At 33.9% G+C, this 17,826-nt stretch overlaps 1 protein-coding gene across 4 annotated transcripts in view; it reads left to right on the forward strand.

Annotated features, from left to right (window-relative positions):
- The window catches only part of MDGA2 (MAM domain containing glycosylphosphatidylinositol anchor 2), an 842,328-nt gene that overhangs the window by 346,698 nt on the left and 477,804 nt on the right, over positions 1–17,826 (forward strand). The window lies entirely within an intron of this gene.

Below are 17,826 nucleotides of genomic sequence, written 5' to 3' on the forward strand. Positions count from 1 at the left end.
ATAACAATTCATATGGCAATGAGTTTATTTTAGAATGTGGAACATGATTTCACGATGACATAATTGCATTGGAGGAAGCATTTGTTCTAAGAATGTGATGAACGAGGTCACATGTACTTTCCTTACTCCTAGTCATTATATTCATAGAAAACCTCAAAAAACAAATGTTTGTAGGTGCTGTATGAATTCAGGTTCTCAAGAGTCAGCAGCTACAGCTTTCACAGCTAATTTAGTAGCAGGAACAGAAATTGAGACTTTCAAAGGGCACTAAAATTACAAACAATGAGCAAAGAAAAAGCTTGTAGGAGTGAAAAAAGGGGTTAGATATAAGATAGTATAGTTAAGCTATGTATCTATGATGTAAAAATTTAATTCAGATACAGAATATTCAGGATGTTTTTATTCATTAATTGTCAATTCTTATTGTCATATATTTAACTTGACTGGTTCAAAATATGGATTGGTATTAAACACAAACACTGTGATGGAAAAGAAGTCTCATTTGGTAGACAAAGTTACATATTTTAAGTATTTGTATTACAGAAAAAAAAATCCAGCTAACACGACTCTATATGGGAAAGTAAAGAACAATGTGGAGATTATAAAGTCTCACATCATTTCTATCTTGTCTTTTGGTCCTGTCATCCTTAATTCTTTAATCCTCAAGGATGTTTTGACTCTACAATTTTGACCCTGAAGAACAAATAAAAATAAGCATATGAACTTCACAGAATGAAGCACAGATTGGTAAGACCATAAATAAACTGAAATGGTGAAATATGTTTTATAAAACTTATGCTGCTGATAAAATGGAAAACAATAAAAGTAACCTAGGAAAGTTCATTGAAAATTATTGAAAAATATTAAAATCTGTAGTGGCTAAAATTGCAAATTATGACACATGCTAAGAACTGAAAAATTATTAAAGAATAAAATTGTCTCAATAAAATTGAGTTACAGAAAATTTGACCCAATATAATTAGACTTAGTAGAAAAAATGATTGCAAAACTAAATATATAAGCACAGAAGCAATAATTGTTAAAATGTGATGTAGATGAAGCTAATATGTAAAGCATTTTTATTTTCAGATTTATGCAGAAAACAGTATAGCCCAATGAAAATAATTTTATTAAAATTAAAAAAATGATAACACTAACTAAAGAATATTATCCCAAAGAAAGTTTAGTGTTGTTATAATTTGATTTTCTTAATTTATATACATAGAATAAAAATTCCAGAGTAAAAAAGTTGGGATCAAAGTAGGAAGGTCCGAGTAAACCTAAAAGAAGCCACAAGAGAAGACTCATTGATGCTCTCATTATTCCCACAATGAATGTACCAAGTTCTGCAGCTTCTGAACTTCAAATTTTACTTAAAAATGCAACATATCTTTGTTTTTAAGTCATCCCATTCCTCTCCCTCTATCTTCATCCTTACATTCCCTTAATATTAGACATTTCTTATTTTCTCCGTACATCTTCCCTTTCGTGATTCAGCAATCTGGATGCAATCTTTGAGCTCTGGCCAATCCAAAAGTAGCTCTGAAAAACAGAAGTAGGTTATTTCCTTATTTATTTTTCCTGAGAAATTCCATTTTTGGAAACATTTCAATATGTTATGAGCCTATGAAAAATTTATTATTTCAGTATTATTATTTCTTCATTCCTAGAAGTAATTCAGGTGTTTGCAGGTGAATCCGTTTCAGTTTATATTGCATATTTGGAAAATTAACTAGGCCTCTTCTTTGTCGACAAACTGTATAAGGAAGGCTGACAGAACAGCTGGGCCTTTGCATCCTGTCCAAATACTAAAGGGCATGCTGTTGGCATCTGGTCCTGAGGATAATTTTTCTTGGCTGATACCATGAAGCTGGAATGACTTTCTTACTCCTATATCTAATCTAAATATGATAATGTAGTGAAAGAGAGAAGTTCCTCATTCACTCTTCAGAAGATTTCTTAATCTGTTGCCTATTCCTGTGGCAACGAGTCATAAAAATTTCCATTTCTACAAGTATTTAAGGCAGCATTTTTTCTAGATTCTTTAAAATTTTTTTTAAAATAAAATAAATGAAGAAGGTCAGTACATAACAGTGGTTAAGAGCATGGTACTGGGGACTGCCTGGATATAATCCAGGATCCATCATGACTACTAGTGTGACCGTGGGAAAGTTCCTTAACCTCTCTGTTCTCTGTGCCTCAGTTTTCTTATCTATATAATAACGATGATGCTAACCATCTTATCTATATCATAGACTCCTTTCAAAAGTTAAATGTATGTGTAAATATATATGTACATATATTATGTATATACACATATATACATATATACATGGTACATAGTAAGCATTATATTGGTACATAATAAAATATATATTGGCTTTATATTATTTTTAAGTAATTTATATTTTGACTCCAACGTCGAATATATTTGAAATAAGTAAATTTTACAAAAAGGTTCTTAGCATTTCTATGTCTAAATTAAATGCATTTCAATAAATTTCAATATTTTTGTGTTTTAATGCGCTGCAGAGCTTTTGCATCTCTGTTAATTAGTTTTTTTTTAGCTTGCAAGGACTAGAACTGTGTTCAGACTACCTCATTTAAGGAGGGCTTATTATAAAAGTATGTGGGAAGGTAAAAAAGAAAGGAGACAAGGATTTGACAGTAAATCTACCAACCTAATATTACTTCTGGATATCCATAATTTCAGGATTTTGCTACCTACTCTCTTAATTTTCCTTCTTTCCTTTTTCTTTCCTTTTCTTTTTTCCTTCCTTCCTTCTTTCATTCCTTCTCTCCCTTCTTCTCTCCTTCCTCTGTTCTTTCTCCCTCAATATTACCACACCAATAACAAATGAATTATGAATATAGTCCTCTTGTAAATGATTTAAACAATAGGATATTTGACATACTGGACCTGTTTTCTGCATCATGTGAGAGACTCTCCAACTGAAACACCTAATATTTTTTCAATGTATCTTTGGATAGAATATGGGAAAGGGTTTAGGAGAAGTATGCAAAAATTTATTAATCACAAATTTTATATCAGTGAGTAACTTCACAGTCTCCCCCCCGCCACACACACACAGTCTCATCCCCTGGTGACATACATCTTTATTAAGGTCATGGTTACAAGAGGAAATGTACTCACCATAGCTGTTTAGGAGAAAGCTCTTATAGCCTTTCTGGTCATTGATGTCACACCTTCAAATAGTTTTGTTACCATTACTTTTAATGTAGGATATGGAAAGCCTCTTTTGGTTCAACACTTTACTCCAAAACTACTGATACATTTTATTCCCAGTACATCAGCATTAACCAAAGATTTTTTTTAATTTAATAAAAATCTTCATGAATATAAAGGGTCATTTTTGTTCCTCAGGAGATCTGAATCCATTTGCAGTTATTTCAGAGTTCATCATTTGTTTAATTCCATGGACAGTCCTGATGCTTAGAAGAAACATTTATCATACAGTTCCAGATACTTGCAAAAACAACGTTAGTCAGTGTACTTAATGAGATAATACATGTTGATCATTTAGTGGAGTACCTAGCAAAAAGTAAATACTTAGTCAATCATCACCATATTTGTGATTCCATTATTGATACAAAATAATAATTTATTCTATAAAGTTAATAATTCTCAGCTATTACTGTCATCACTACACAATTGCAGGTAACCCAGTAGAGTAGGTAGAGTATTTCTTACTCTCCCATTGAAGTTGGTTTTGGTCACATGCCTGGCTTTAACTAATGTATTTTGAGCTAGCTGTAATCTGGGCCAGATGTAGTGTCTGCACTGGAACAAATTGACACACCTCTGATACTAGCTGGTATATAGCTAGTCATCTGATAAATGAATGCTTTTCAGTTCTCAAGAAGAAGCTCTGCTCTGCCCTGGGTCAGGATGAACTCTGTCAATCTCTGTAACATTATAGTGCACAGGGAATTTGATTATCTTCATAATCTACATAACATTATACTAGTCCATTATGTTGATTATATCATGTCATTTTGACCTTTTGAACAGGAAGTAGCAAGTACTCTGGATGCCATATAAGATAGACACATGCCAGAGGATGAGAAATACAGTACCAAAATATTAGTAGTCCGTCAAATTGGAGAAGATTTCTGGAGTCTGATGGTCTGGGGCATGCTAGGACATTCCATCTAAGGTTATAAAAAAGTTGTTGCTCCTCACAAGCCCACCACTAAGGAGGTCCAGCATATGGTAAACTTTTTTGAACTTTAGGAGCTGCATATACTACATTTGGAAATACTACAAGTCACTTTATCAGGCAACTTTAAAGGCTATGATTTTCAAGTAGGACTCAGAGGAAGAGAGGGCTCTGCAGCAAGTCCAGGTTTTAGTGCAAACTGCCTCGCTACTCAGGCAATATGATCTAGCAGATTTGGTGTTGGACACGGATGCTGTGTGGATCTTTTATTAGGTCCTGAGAATAGAGTCACAGCACAAAACTTTAGATTCTAGAACAAAACTAAACTTTCTACAGCAGAGTACTAATTGCTGTTTGAAAAGCAGCTTTTTGGTCAACAGGGAGTAGGATCCAGTTGATACATGCCCCCTTGGTCAGGCAATTCTGTAACATATTCTACATGGCTCCTTAGAGGGTCCCAGTAGAATGGAGCCCCAGCCACTCTCAGCAGTGACTAGCATAATAACACTTTGTGGTATCGGTTTTTCTCCTCCTCTATGTCACTTTTCACAGCCCCCTACTCGGCTTCCCTGGGATTAATTCTGAAAATAAACTATCTACTTGTAATCTCTTGTCTCAGCTTTTCTTTCCTGAGGCAACTCCAGCATATGACAGTACCTATCTCCTGGACTCAAACCTAATGAGGAGTGTGTTTATACACCTAATCAATCCTAGTTTCTGCTCCCTTGCTGCTGACCTTATGTTGCTTAATTCTGATTCAGAATTATTGTACTTCTACTTTTCCTGAAGACTTGTAAAGGTAAACCACAAGAAACTAGCCAAGGTAGGATGTTTAAGTAATTTTGCTTTTATTTCTTAAGACTTTTATATAATATAATTAGCATGCGTGTGGAGTATATTGTCCTCATTTATTCTCCTCATCTCTTGAAAAATATGTCTTCTACTCGAATTAAATCTAAGCATTGAAAGTTTGCAAGTTCATTTGCAAGGAATGTCATGTGATGGAGATTTACAATATAAATACAGACTGAGGATTTGTTTGGTTTTGACAGCTTTGCCTCTCATGGTCAAAATTGGATCTTCAGAGTGATCAGAAAATGGATATCAAAACAGAGTCAAAATAATTGAATATACAGATCATGTGAAAGTTAGAAATTAGATGTCTCCTTTTGAAATCTACATTTTTCAATGAAAAATATTGTATATAAGAGTGATAAGACCGTAACCATTATTTTATTACAGCAGTTGACATGAAGTAAACTTTTTAAAATTATCAGGCCATTTCCAGAAGATAGAAGGAAATCAATATTGCCTATCAATATATAATTGAGAATCTATTAGTTGTATTGTACATAGTTAAAATGGATCATTTTATGGTAAATAGTTGCAATTCTTTTAATGTAGAAGTTCTGAATAACTACATAGGCATTGATGATTTGGTTTTGTATTTTTATTATTAGAAGAATATTCCCACTGACATATTTTCAGATATGTATTATTTGACATATGAGGAGATTTTTAAGTGGTAGATATCCTACAATATAGTTTTTTTTCCTTAGATTTTTAATCTTTTTTGTAGTAGTTATTGAGCTGTCAACAAAATCTAAACGGACTAATCTCAACATAGTCTGAAGTGAATTTTTCATGATGGAATGATAATCAAATTAATTGATCTATTTTTAAGTCTATATTACATATACTTACATATATGTACACATAAAGATAAATTCATAATAAAGTGTGAGGCATTTGGACACATTCAACATGTTGTAAATGTTCATTTATAGTTATATGAATCCTTGCTATTTTAAAAAGGTAGCATGAAAACAAATATAGTAGTGGTCTACTTGTAATCCTATTGAATCAAGTTTATCCTCTTCACTTCTACCTATTACATTAAAGATGACAATTAAGAGAGTTGGATTTACTTGAGTTTTCAAACTCCAATTTAATGAAACACTCCATAGGTTGACATTAAAATATTGAGGTTTGAAACTTAAGTTTAATGATTTTAATTAAAATTATAGAAAATAATACCTATCTACTTCTATGCTAAAGAATATCCTGTCAGTGGTAATTAATAATCTATACCAGTGCTGGTTGTAAACACGACACATTTATTTCAAATTAGGCTCACCACAGGCTTTTCCTGAAATGCTCAGAGATGCTTCAAACAAAATCAATAAGGAATAAAACCTTTCTATAATCTGAAAAAGTTAACTTATGCTACACAAAAAAGTGCTTGTAAAATATGAGTATTTTCAGGGCTGAAAAAATGAGAAACAGTTATTAATAATGACTCAACTTTTTTTAGGAATTACTAATATTTTGATTTTCTTTTAGTGCCAAAGTCTTAACAAAAACCTAAAAATAACGTATATTTTCCTGACAGTTTTATCTGTTTCTACCCACAAACATTGATTTCTTCCTTTTTCTGCTTCGTGTGGAACATGAAGAAACATTATCCTGTACAACCCGGTCCCTTCTTGTTTACTTACTTGATTTTGGCAGGTATCATTAAATTATGTTGGATAAGCTTGAGCAGAACAAAATCTTTAGTTAATTAGTGTCTTCATTGTTGGGTGTCATAGGAATTCTGTATTTTTTAAGATTAACATTTAGGCATCCAGCTATGTGCAGTATGGTACTGAATCTAAGCGATCTTCTGCATTGCATTTATAATCAGAACAATTTACCATTTTGAATAACTCTTCACAGTGCCATCAAGAAGATGGACTGTAAGCAATCATTTTGGAAAGAGTTTTCTAAAATAACACAAAAGCATTACGTGTGTTATTATATAAAATACATGTAAACACATTTCATGAGATATATAAATTCTACATCAGCTAATGTCTCATATTAGCCTAAAGATTTCCCTAATTCCAAAATTGTACAAGTGCCTGAATTGCATAGTTGTACATTGTATTAGTTTCCTAGGGCTGCTTTAATAAAGTACTATAGACTAGGTGGCTTAAACAACAGAAATTATTCTCTCACAGTTTGGAAGTCTAGAATTCTGAAAGCATGGTATTAGCAGGGCCATAATACTCCCTCTGAGATTCTGCGTAGAATCCTTCCTTGCCTTTTCCCAGCTTCTGGTGGTAGCCATCAGTCCCTGGTTTTCCTTGGCTTTCAGCCACATCATTCCAATCTGTGCCACTGTCGTCACCTGTGTGTGTGTGTGTGTGTCTGTCTGTCTGTCTGTCTTTTGAATGGCATTTTCTTCTTCCTGTAAGGACACCAGTCATGTTGAGTTATAGGCCCGCATACTCCAGTATGACCTCATCTTAGCTAATTACAGCTGCAACAGCCCCATTTATAAGTAAGGTCACATTCTGAGGTACTGGGAATTAGGACTTTAACATACCTTTGGGGGCACACAGTTCAACTCATAGCATATATTATTTGTTCTTTTAAATTAGATAGTTTATACCTTTGCTGGGCGTATTCTGGGGCTGCTTTTAAAGAGCACATTAGACATATAATGACTGCTGTGCATCATTAATCTTGAAGGAATTTACAGTGCTTTGCCTACTGATTTAATGTATTTGTTGTCTCTTCCACTTGTCTGCACTCCTTTCCCTTGGCCAACTGAGTCAGTGGCTTATTTATCACCTCTTTCATAAAGTCTTGCTTGGTCAAAGGGGCTTGCTTAAGTGTCCTTTCTATGTGATCCCAGAATATCAGGCCATTTCTTACCATAATGCATCATAGGGTCCTGCTTTGGGGAGTGAGTGAGAATTTAGACTCTGCAGACAAACTACGTAGTTTCACATTTCACCTTCTCTACTTTTTCAGCCCTGTGAATGTGGGTAATATATTTAACCTCCCTTTCACTTGTTTTCCTCATGTACAAAATTACAATAGTAGTAGTAAATGTCGGTTCTTTAAGGATCAAATAAAATCATACAAGGGAGGACAAAAATCTGGAATAACGATGATAAGGATGATAGAAATAATAAAATGGAATAATCATATTGTTTTTCCATTTCCTGTCTCTCTCACTGAGCTGTAAACTAGAAAGCAAAGGACTGGGTCTTGCATTCCCATTTTCTATCACAGAGTGAACATATGTCATGATTTGCCTGGGACAGTCCTGGTTTATAGCTATTGTTCTGGTACACTTGTTGATGTCATTGTCTCTCAGTCCCCAAAAGTATCCCGCTTTGGAGGATAAACTATATGGGACCATAAACATAAAGGCTTTCACATAGAGGATCTCATTTATTAAAGGAGTAAATGTGGCAGGCATTATCACTTGGGGTTAATTGTTGAATATTTTAATTAATTCGGTTCCTTTTTAAAAGTACTAAATTGTGTTTGCCTGTGCCTATGTCATTTACCTCTTAGAATTAAGCATTTAAGGAAACCTTAAATTCACTTGTGTACGCACTGTTGGAAGCCGCATACCTCATTGCCTGCAGGGATGCATTAACTGCTCCCTTGGTGGTCTCCAAGACGTCTTAATATGTCTTCTTATTTTATTACCCAGCAAGGATTTAAAGACACTTGGGAAATGGGGCTCAATCATATGAAGCTATTAAAGCCCTGCAGTTGGAGAAGAGTCTAACTTTAAACCCTCCATGCCACTTTTGACAATGGTACACATTTTTAATTACAGATATAACAGGGCAACCTTGGGATCTCAGTGACGGAAACATATTTTTAAGTATCAGACAAAAACCTGGTAGTTCATTGCTTGGAATTTGTTGCTTAAAAACCAAACTACAAAGTCGTAACTCTATGTCTATCTAAATAATTTAGAAATGATGGAAGCCTGGCTTTCATCAGAAAAGAGAAAAAAATGACATCAACAGAAAGTAGAACAGAGTTTGAAAAAGTATATGCTAAGACATGTTTGACTTCATATTGTCAACTGGCCCCAGCTAATTTTGCTGGAAGCCTTTGAGGGAGTATAGCCTTAAAGTTGTTCATATGGTGCAAAACGGAAAGCCCGTTCCTTCCTAAGCACAGGGAATTTGGATGCATGATATAGGATGGACGATCCATAGGTACTTTTTCTCACATATGTTTGGAGCCCCTGCTTGCAGACCAGTGCATTCCCTTGGCCAATATTTTAGTTAACAAAACTGGTAAATACTCCAATATTGTGATGACATCTGTAACATTATGTTTATTAGTCTGAATATTGCCAGTGGTTTGATTTGTTCATAGATTAAATTGAAAACTACATTTGCTTTCTTATTAGACGTATGCATAATCTAACTACAACTGCCCTCACAACCACTTGTCTACTTGAGATTTTGATTCCCTCTGCTCTTCGATAATCACAATAAGTCACACACTTGGCTTGTGACTATTTAACATGGCTGCTTAGTATAATTTACCAAAAAATACAAACCAAAATTTTTATTGGTTTATATAATTCTATTATGAGTGTGTGTGTGGGGTGTGTGTGTGTGTGTGTATATCCATGGGCACATACTTATTACTTCTTGAACAGATGGTGGCAGTTACTAGTGAGCTCTTATGTCACATGGTCATCAGTTAGGGTTAGACAAGGAAAACAGAAACCATTCTGATTATTTGAAACTCTAAGTTTAGAAAAACAACAAAGATTTACTGTATAGCACAGGGAATTATACCCAATATCTTGTTATAACTTATAATGGAATATAATCTGAAAAACAAACCAATGAATCACCATGCTGTACATCTGAAACTAAAAACAGTACTTAAATTAAAAAAAAATTCTCTGAGTTTAGAACTGAGAAAATTTAATGAAGGAAATGAATTGCTGGGAATGGAAGTAGCTGAGAAGAGGGAGAAATACATGGCTTTTCCTTTTCTTCTGTCATTCAGTCTTATGCCAGTACCAATCCATTGTTTGAAACCATTGAGAGTCTGGGAAATAGATATAACATACAAGTGTTTAGCCTCTGCTCAATGATACAGAGCAGAGTAGTGGAAGGTTTAAAAATGGATTTATGAGCAAACTGACCAAAACCATCCCTCACAGCAGTGGAGAGAGGTACCACCTGGAGAATGCTGGCTGGCTTTCTAGGCAGTCATCCACAGAGGGACTTTTACCTTGGTAAATAAGGCCACTTCAGGTTCTGATACTCATTTTGCAGGTTCATAAGCCTGGTTTTGTTAGTATAGTGGAAGCAGATTAGGGGTGAGTTGGCATTTTCCAAACTCATAAAGACAGATACACATACAAACAATGCAAAAATCAGGTTAGGCATTTATAATGAGAAATGCAATTGCAGATTACAGCAGATTGTTCCACCTGTAAATCAGTATAGGTGAGCTGCAGATAAAGCAAAATTTTGATCAAAATGCCAAAATTTTAATGTGCAATGGCAAATTGAATATTGCTGTTGTATAGCAGGATCACTCTCTCAACAGGCAAACCAGTGGAGAAGCCAAGCAAAAATCATGTTGGTTAGCAAGGAATTTTAATTGGGATAGCTGAAGGCTGTCTAATCTATTATGGGATAGGAGACCTTAAGGCTTGAGTCCAATAGTAAAGATTTTCTCTCTCTTGGACAGTTCCCAAATAGTTACTGCTTGCCAATTTGTCCTCCCAAAAGCTTATTTTTCTGTTCCCAAGGCAGACCAATTTCTGTTTTGATTGGCTCATTCTTTCTTTAGATATATTACCATTAATACATTCAATCACATTATAGTCAAGTCCCAGAGATGTGTTAATATGGTGCTGACTTTGCATTCTCTCTATTCTGAATTGTTGTGCTTAATTAATTATAACTGCCCTCTCTGAGGACAGGTGTAGTTCCTATATTTCTAATTTCTTTAGGATAGGTGAACCTTATTATTTTTTATTAGAATCCCAATACTCTGATGAAACTTTGAATATATATTATCCTTTCTTCTGCAATTCATACCTGTGCAGACTGAGCCTGGAGAAGTTAAGTGACTAAGTCAAGGCTACTCAGATTGTTAAGCCATAGAGACTAGATGGTGGCTGCCAGACTGCTGACCTCATACTCCTACTCTACCAACATTTTGTAACCTGAAAATGATTTTACTTGATCACTACTTTGATCGGCTTTTATTATTATTACCAATTATAGGCATAGCCCATTTGATTTAAATTGTGGTCCCTGAAACAATAGGATCAACATCATCAGGGAACTTGTTAGAAACACAGATTCTTGGGTCCCAACCCAGGCTTGCTGAATCAGAAACTCTAGGGGCGGGGTACAGCAACATATGTCTTAATAAGGCTTCTGGATGATTCTGATGCATTTTAGAGTTTGACATTCATTCATTTCATGGATTTATATAGTGATACATTCCAGAAAATCCCCAAGATGCTCATATGTAACCCCAGGCATATGTGGGTCCTAGATATTTACTTACCTTATAAGAGATACTGCATGCATGTTTTTCATTTCCACAGACTTTCCATTCTCTAGCAGGCAGGGACAATTCTTTTATTGTCACTGAGGTCCCCGTACTGATTACACTTACTGATTCTTTGGAGGCAGTTCTCTTTCAGAGTATAGTTAATATAGGGTAATACTAGTAGATTGTTTTAGACTTACTTCCTTAGACATAGTGGACCATAGTGGTTCACTACAAGCTTTAGGGAAAGAGATTTAGGTTCCACTTTTGACTTTGTCCCTTAAAAGGTTTTTATGAGGATTAAATTTCATAAAGTATGTAAGGAATTTGAGCACAATGCCTGACAAATGTTAGGCACTAAGGTAGGTGCTAAATCACTACTGCCAGTATTACTGATACTACACAGAGCACGTACTGCTACCTAAAACTACTGCTGTCTTTGACACCATGTCTGCTTTTCTTTGAATCACAGAACTCATTTCTTTGTTTCTCATGGCCCCTTTATTTCGCATGCGCTCTCAAGAACCTATTCTCTTGTATTATGATCTCAATAAAAACATTAACAGTATGGAGGTTCCTTAAAAAACTAAAAATAAAACTACCATATGACTGAGCAATCCCACTCCTGGGTATATACCTGGAGAAAACCATAATTCAAAAACATACATGCACCCCAGTGTTCATTGCAGCACTATTTACAATAGCCAGGACATCGTAGCAACATAAATGTCCATCAACAGAGGGATGGATAAAGGAAGAAGTGGTGCATATATACAATGGGATATAAAAAAAAGAACAAAAAGAACAAAATAATGCCATTTGCAGCAACATGGATGGACCTAGAGATTGTCATATTGAGTGAAGTAAGTCAGACATTGAAAGACAAATATATGATATTGCTTATATGTGGAATCTAAAAACAGGGTACAAATGAACTTTTTTACAGAACAGAAATAGAGTTACAGATGGTTATGTAACTTATGGTTACCAGGAGGTAAGGGGTGGGGGAGGGATAAATTGGGAGATTGGGACTGACATATGCACTCTACTGTATATAAAATAGATAACTAATAAGGACCTGCTGTATAGCACAGGGAACTCTACTCAATACTCTATAATGGCCTATATGGGAAAAGAATCTTAAGAAAAAAAAGTGGATATATGTATAACTGATTCACTTTGCTGTACACGTGAAACCAACACAACATTGTTTTGATAAAACAACTATACTCCAATAAAAATTTTTTAAAAAATCAACAGGATATTTTAAAATTAGGCTTATTCTAAAATTGATGGGAACAAATAAGAAATCAAAAATATCTAAACATTTTTAAAAGAGTAGATTAACTCAGGAGGATTTACTCTACCATATTTTAAAACATATTATAAAAAATAATTAAAATAGCATGGTATTGTTGCATGAATAGACAGACCAACAAACAATTTATAAAGCCCTAGAAAAGAACCATATATACAAACAATGTAAAATAAAGACAGTATTTCAAATCATTAGAAAAAACATATATTATTTAATAGGTCATTTTGGCGCAAAATGTTGTCTTTCTAAAAGAAAATATATTTAAATCTTTACCTCACATTTCACACTGTTGAAAAAGACATGGTACATCTATTCAGTGGATCTCTAGGTGTCTGTGAAAGAGATGAGGAAGATCTTCATACACTACAGAGGAATGATCTCTATGGTTGAGCTCTATCTATCATCTGTCTGCCTATCTATCTATCATCTCTATTTATCTCTATACAAATATTTTGATATTTTTAGAAATAAATAATGGCAGAAAAAAACTAATGAAAACAGTTACGATTAGGGAGTGAAAGGAACAAGGATGAAGGGACAGAGATTAAACTAGATATCTTTGAATGTATTTTATTCTATATTTTTGATGTTGAAACCATTTATTTTTATATAGTTCCAAAAATTATAAATTATTTTAAAATTCCTAAAAATTGAAGATAAAACAAATTAACTAAAGTCAATATCAAGTTGATAGAATCAGCACACAAGGAAGAATGATCTCAAGTGATTTTAAACCATAGTCTTTTGGTTATATGTTAGTGGGATATATCCTAAATGGGGGCAGGGAGGGAGAACTGCAAAGAAAGACTAAATTGCTTTCAATAGTTGTTTTTTTTTGTAGTTATGATGTTGTTGTTGTTATTTCTGTTGTTGTTACTTTGAGGCCGAATAATGGCCCCTAAGTATGACCTCATCCTAATCGCTGGAACCTGTGAATGATATGGCACATGAACTTTGCAGATGTGATTAAGTTAAGGATCTTGAGCTGAGAGATTACCCTGGGGCTCCATGTAAAAGAGAAGATGATATGCTGCTGGCTTTGAAGATGGAAGAAAGTAGCAATGATGCAAAGGATGTAGGCAGTTGCAGGAAGCTGGAAAAAGCAAAAACAAGCCCAAACAAAAGAAAACAAAAAACAGTAAACAAATGAACAAACAACAAAAAAACAGTTTCTCTCCTTGAAACTCCAAAAAGATGCAGGTTTGGGACCCATTTTTAAACTTTTTTCCACCAAAGCTGTTAAGATAATAAGTTTATGTGGTTTTTAGCCTCTCAGCTTGTGTAATTTTATCGTAGCAGCAATAGGAAACTAATACAATAGGTTAAAGAATATAATAATAGAAAAGATGTAAGTATACACTCAATTTAAATGAAAACTTTGTAATTTTAATTTTAGTTGGAAAAATCCATATGAACTTGTAATTTTCTTTTTCAAAAATATATGCATTTCCTAGCTCAGTCTAATGAAAATTTCTAGAGACAGTATAGCAAAGAGCACTCATAGCACCTGGATTTTGATCTCTAAGTAAAATTTCGCATTAAATGGGACTAGTTCTCCTTGGAAGAATGGCTGATTCCTGTCCAGGGGCAGGAAATACACAAGGTGAGCCTAGATTTTTATTCCAGCCATAAAACAAAGAAAGGATCAAAGATGACTTAGGGTCATTTCCAAAGAACACAAAAGCCAACTGGAAAGGGTTTCCACTGGTCAAAGAAGAAACAATTTGAATCTCAAAATGACTGTATTAATGTCAAAGACATCAAAATCTGAGTATATAATGATACCAGAAAGCCAAAACAAGAACCAAAACCACAACACTAAAAAATAAACCAACAAAAATTTAATGGTCACATTTAGAATTTCTGACACATACTCATTTTTTTGAAAATTCCTTGCTTTTCTATACAGCTGTATTTCAAAGTAAGCAAACACTTGTTGAAGAAAATGTCTTCTTTAGAGATGAACTTCAGCTAATACATGCTGAAAAAATACAGAATTTAAACAATCACCATTTTTCAACCTCCCCGCAAATTAATGGATCTAGGCAGGGCTCATCAATGACTGCTAAAATTATTAGGTGAAATATGTTGAGGAAATTTAAAGTGGATGGATCAGTGTAAGAACACCTGGACCCTCTGATCTGTATTAACCTGACAATGGGACAACCAGGTATTCTGTGCCTCTTGATGATAAGCACTAGGAAGTGCACAGTGCTACCCATGAATTCTTGCTCTCTTCCCAAATAAATTTAAAAGTGAACCTAAATATAATGAAGCCTATAGAATTAACTAGCAGTTTCTAGAAAATATGGAGTTAGAGAGCAATGTTAAATAGCACCAGGATGCAATCACCTAAATATGGATTGTAGGAAAATGTATAGGACAGATCACCTAGTACATAATAATGGGTGGGGGAACAATGTTATAGATTTAAATATCTAAGTGTCATATCATTCTAATGGATACGATTTTTCCAGATTCTGACTGAAAAAAAAATATTTAAAAGGACTTTAAGGACAATCGAGGACTATTGAACACAGCCTGGTTTATATTATATTAAGGAATTCTTGTTTGTAGTACAAGATGTAATGAATAGTATTATGGTTAAGTATTTTAAATGGACTATTCAATTGAGATAATATGAAGTATTTACAGAAGATATGATACAATATCTGTAATTTGCTTAAGATACTTCAAGAAAACTAAAATGAGTGATTGCTTTAAAAAGATGAGAGGAAGGATAGGGGAACTATGAATGATAAATTATTGCTTGTTGAAGCTTGTGAAGGGTATATATGGACTAATTAAGCAATTCTATTTACTTTCGTGTAGTTTTAAAATTTTCCAGAATATTATGATAAACATCAAAAGTAACATTGGATTGGGATTTCCCTGGTAGTCCAGTGGTTAAGACTCCAACCTTCTTCCAATGCAAGCAGCACGGGTTTGATCCCTGGATGGGGAACTAAGATCCCACATGCTGCCTGGTGAGACCAAAACAAAACAAAAAAATTAACATTGGATTGGCTCTAGCACATAGATGACAAATAATTAAATCTGTAACTCAGAGCTGGACAGTGAGAGTTTTAGCCTGGAAAACATTTTAAAGCAGATAAGCCAAATATCTAAATACCTAGAAAAATTGTTCAATTGTGATATAATTGATATATAACATTATGTCAGTTTAAGATCTATAGCATGTTGATTTGACCAGTTTATATATTGCAATATGATTACATTTATAGTGTTAGCCAGCACTTTTATTATGTCACATAATTCTCATTTCTTTTTTGTGGTGAGAATATTCAAGATTTAGTCTCTTAGCAACTTTGAAGTATATAATACAGTATTGTTGACTATAATCACTACGCTTTGCATTACATCTCCAGAACTTATTCATCATCTAGTTCCATATTTGTACACTTTAACATCTCCCCAGTTCTGCCACCCCTAGTTTCTGGTAACTGCCAGTCTCTCTATTTCTATGAGTTCAGGCTTTTTAGATTCCACATATTAGTGATATCATACAGTTTTTTTCTTTTTCTGTCTGGCTTATCTCACTTAGTGTATTGCCCTCAAGGACCATCCATGATATAGCCAATAGCAGGATTTCCTTCTTTCTCATGGATGAATAATATTCCATTTCACATATATGCCACATCTTCTATATCTGTTCATCCATTGACAAGACACAGGTTTTTCCATGTCTTGGCTATTGTGAATAAAACTGTAATAAAAATGGGAGTAAAGATATCTTTAGGTCCTGTTTTAAAAATCTTATTTTAAATCCTAGTAAAAACATTCATAAAAAGTTTAACCTTAAATATAATAACTTCCTCTTATATCCATCATAAAATGGATTATATAATATTTAATAAATTATACATGAGAATTAACTTGCATTTTTATTTTGGTAACTAGACAGATAAATGTCTGAAAATATTATTTTAAAAAAAGGGTATTGGATTTATAAATAATTATTCTCTAGTCCTTTTTATTACTAATAATTACACAGACACATTTCATAGTTCTGGCAAATTAGGTCCAAGTGACTTCTATACTTTTCCCTAGTTGATATATTCAATTTCCACTAATTAATATCAAGCCCATTATCTGCAATTAAATATATTTCTTCTCTGAAATCTATCTCTGGTCAATATTGCCCAATCAAATGCATAGGAGTTAGTTAATGGGTATATGTGTTCTATATTTGTTGGTTAAATTAATTATTCATAATTGTTCACCCAACACATATTTATGAAGCATCTACTAGTGCAGTGCTAGTCAAAGCAAGGTGATAATGGTCTAAATGTACAATTAGTTATTTAAGTCTGGCTTCCTTGAAAAATATAAATCCATCTTGTTAATTATTTATCCTCACTGCATACCTTTTCATTTTTTATCTTCTATCATAGTGTCTTAGATCAAGTTTCCTGGAAGCAGTTCCTGAGATGAGGATTGGTGTATAAGTGATTTGTTAAGGAAGTGTTCATAGGGGAGACTGGTAAAGGAGTGGGGGAAGCAGGGCAGAACAGAAGGATGCCACAAGACGATGTGATATCAGGCAAAGGCCCTTAGAGGGTGGCTTCAGCCTGATCCTGAAGATCTGCAGTGTAAGTTATAACCCAGAGTTTTCCTAGCCCTCCTAGCTTTCAGTTGGACCTTCTACCCTACATACAGTGACCTAGACCTGATAAATATATATTTGTTAGATACAATAAATAAAAGCTAGACATGGTCAGGAATATCAAGGAGCTTAGACTCTAATCATAGGTTAAGACACAGAGAAGTTAATCAAATCTGTAAGAGCAACAAAAATAAATCGCTAATGGGTTTAGAGGAAGAACAAATTTTTTTTTTCTTTTCTACCACCTTTTCATAGAATTATAATATTTGAAAAAAATCTTAAGGTATACTTCACAGTCTCCTAGATATAGATTAGAATCCAGAATAATAACTAGGATATGTAAACTGAACTTTGCCTCAGGGCCT

Source organism: Mesoplodon densirostris, chromosome 4 (genome assembly GCF_025265405.1).
Source record: "Mesoplodon densirostris isolate mMesDen1 chromosome 4, mMesDen1 primary haplotype, whole genome shotgun sequence".
Classification (NCBI taxonomy): domain Eukaryota; kingdom Metazoa; phylum Chordata; class Mammalia; order Artiodactyla; family Ziphiidae; genus Mesoplodon; species Mesoplodon densirostris.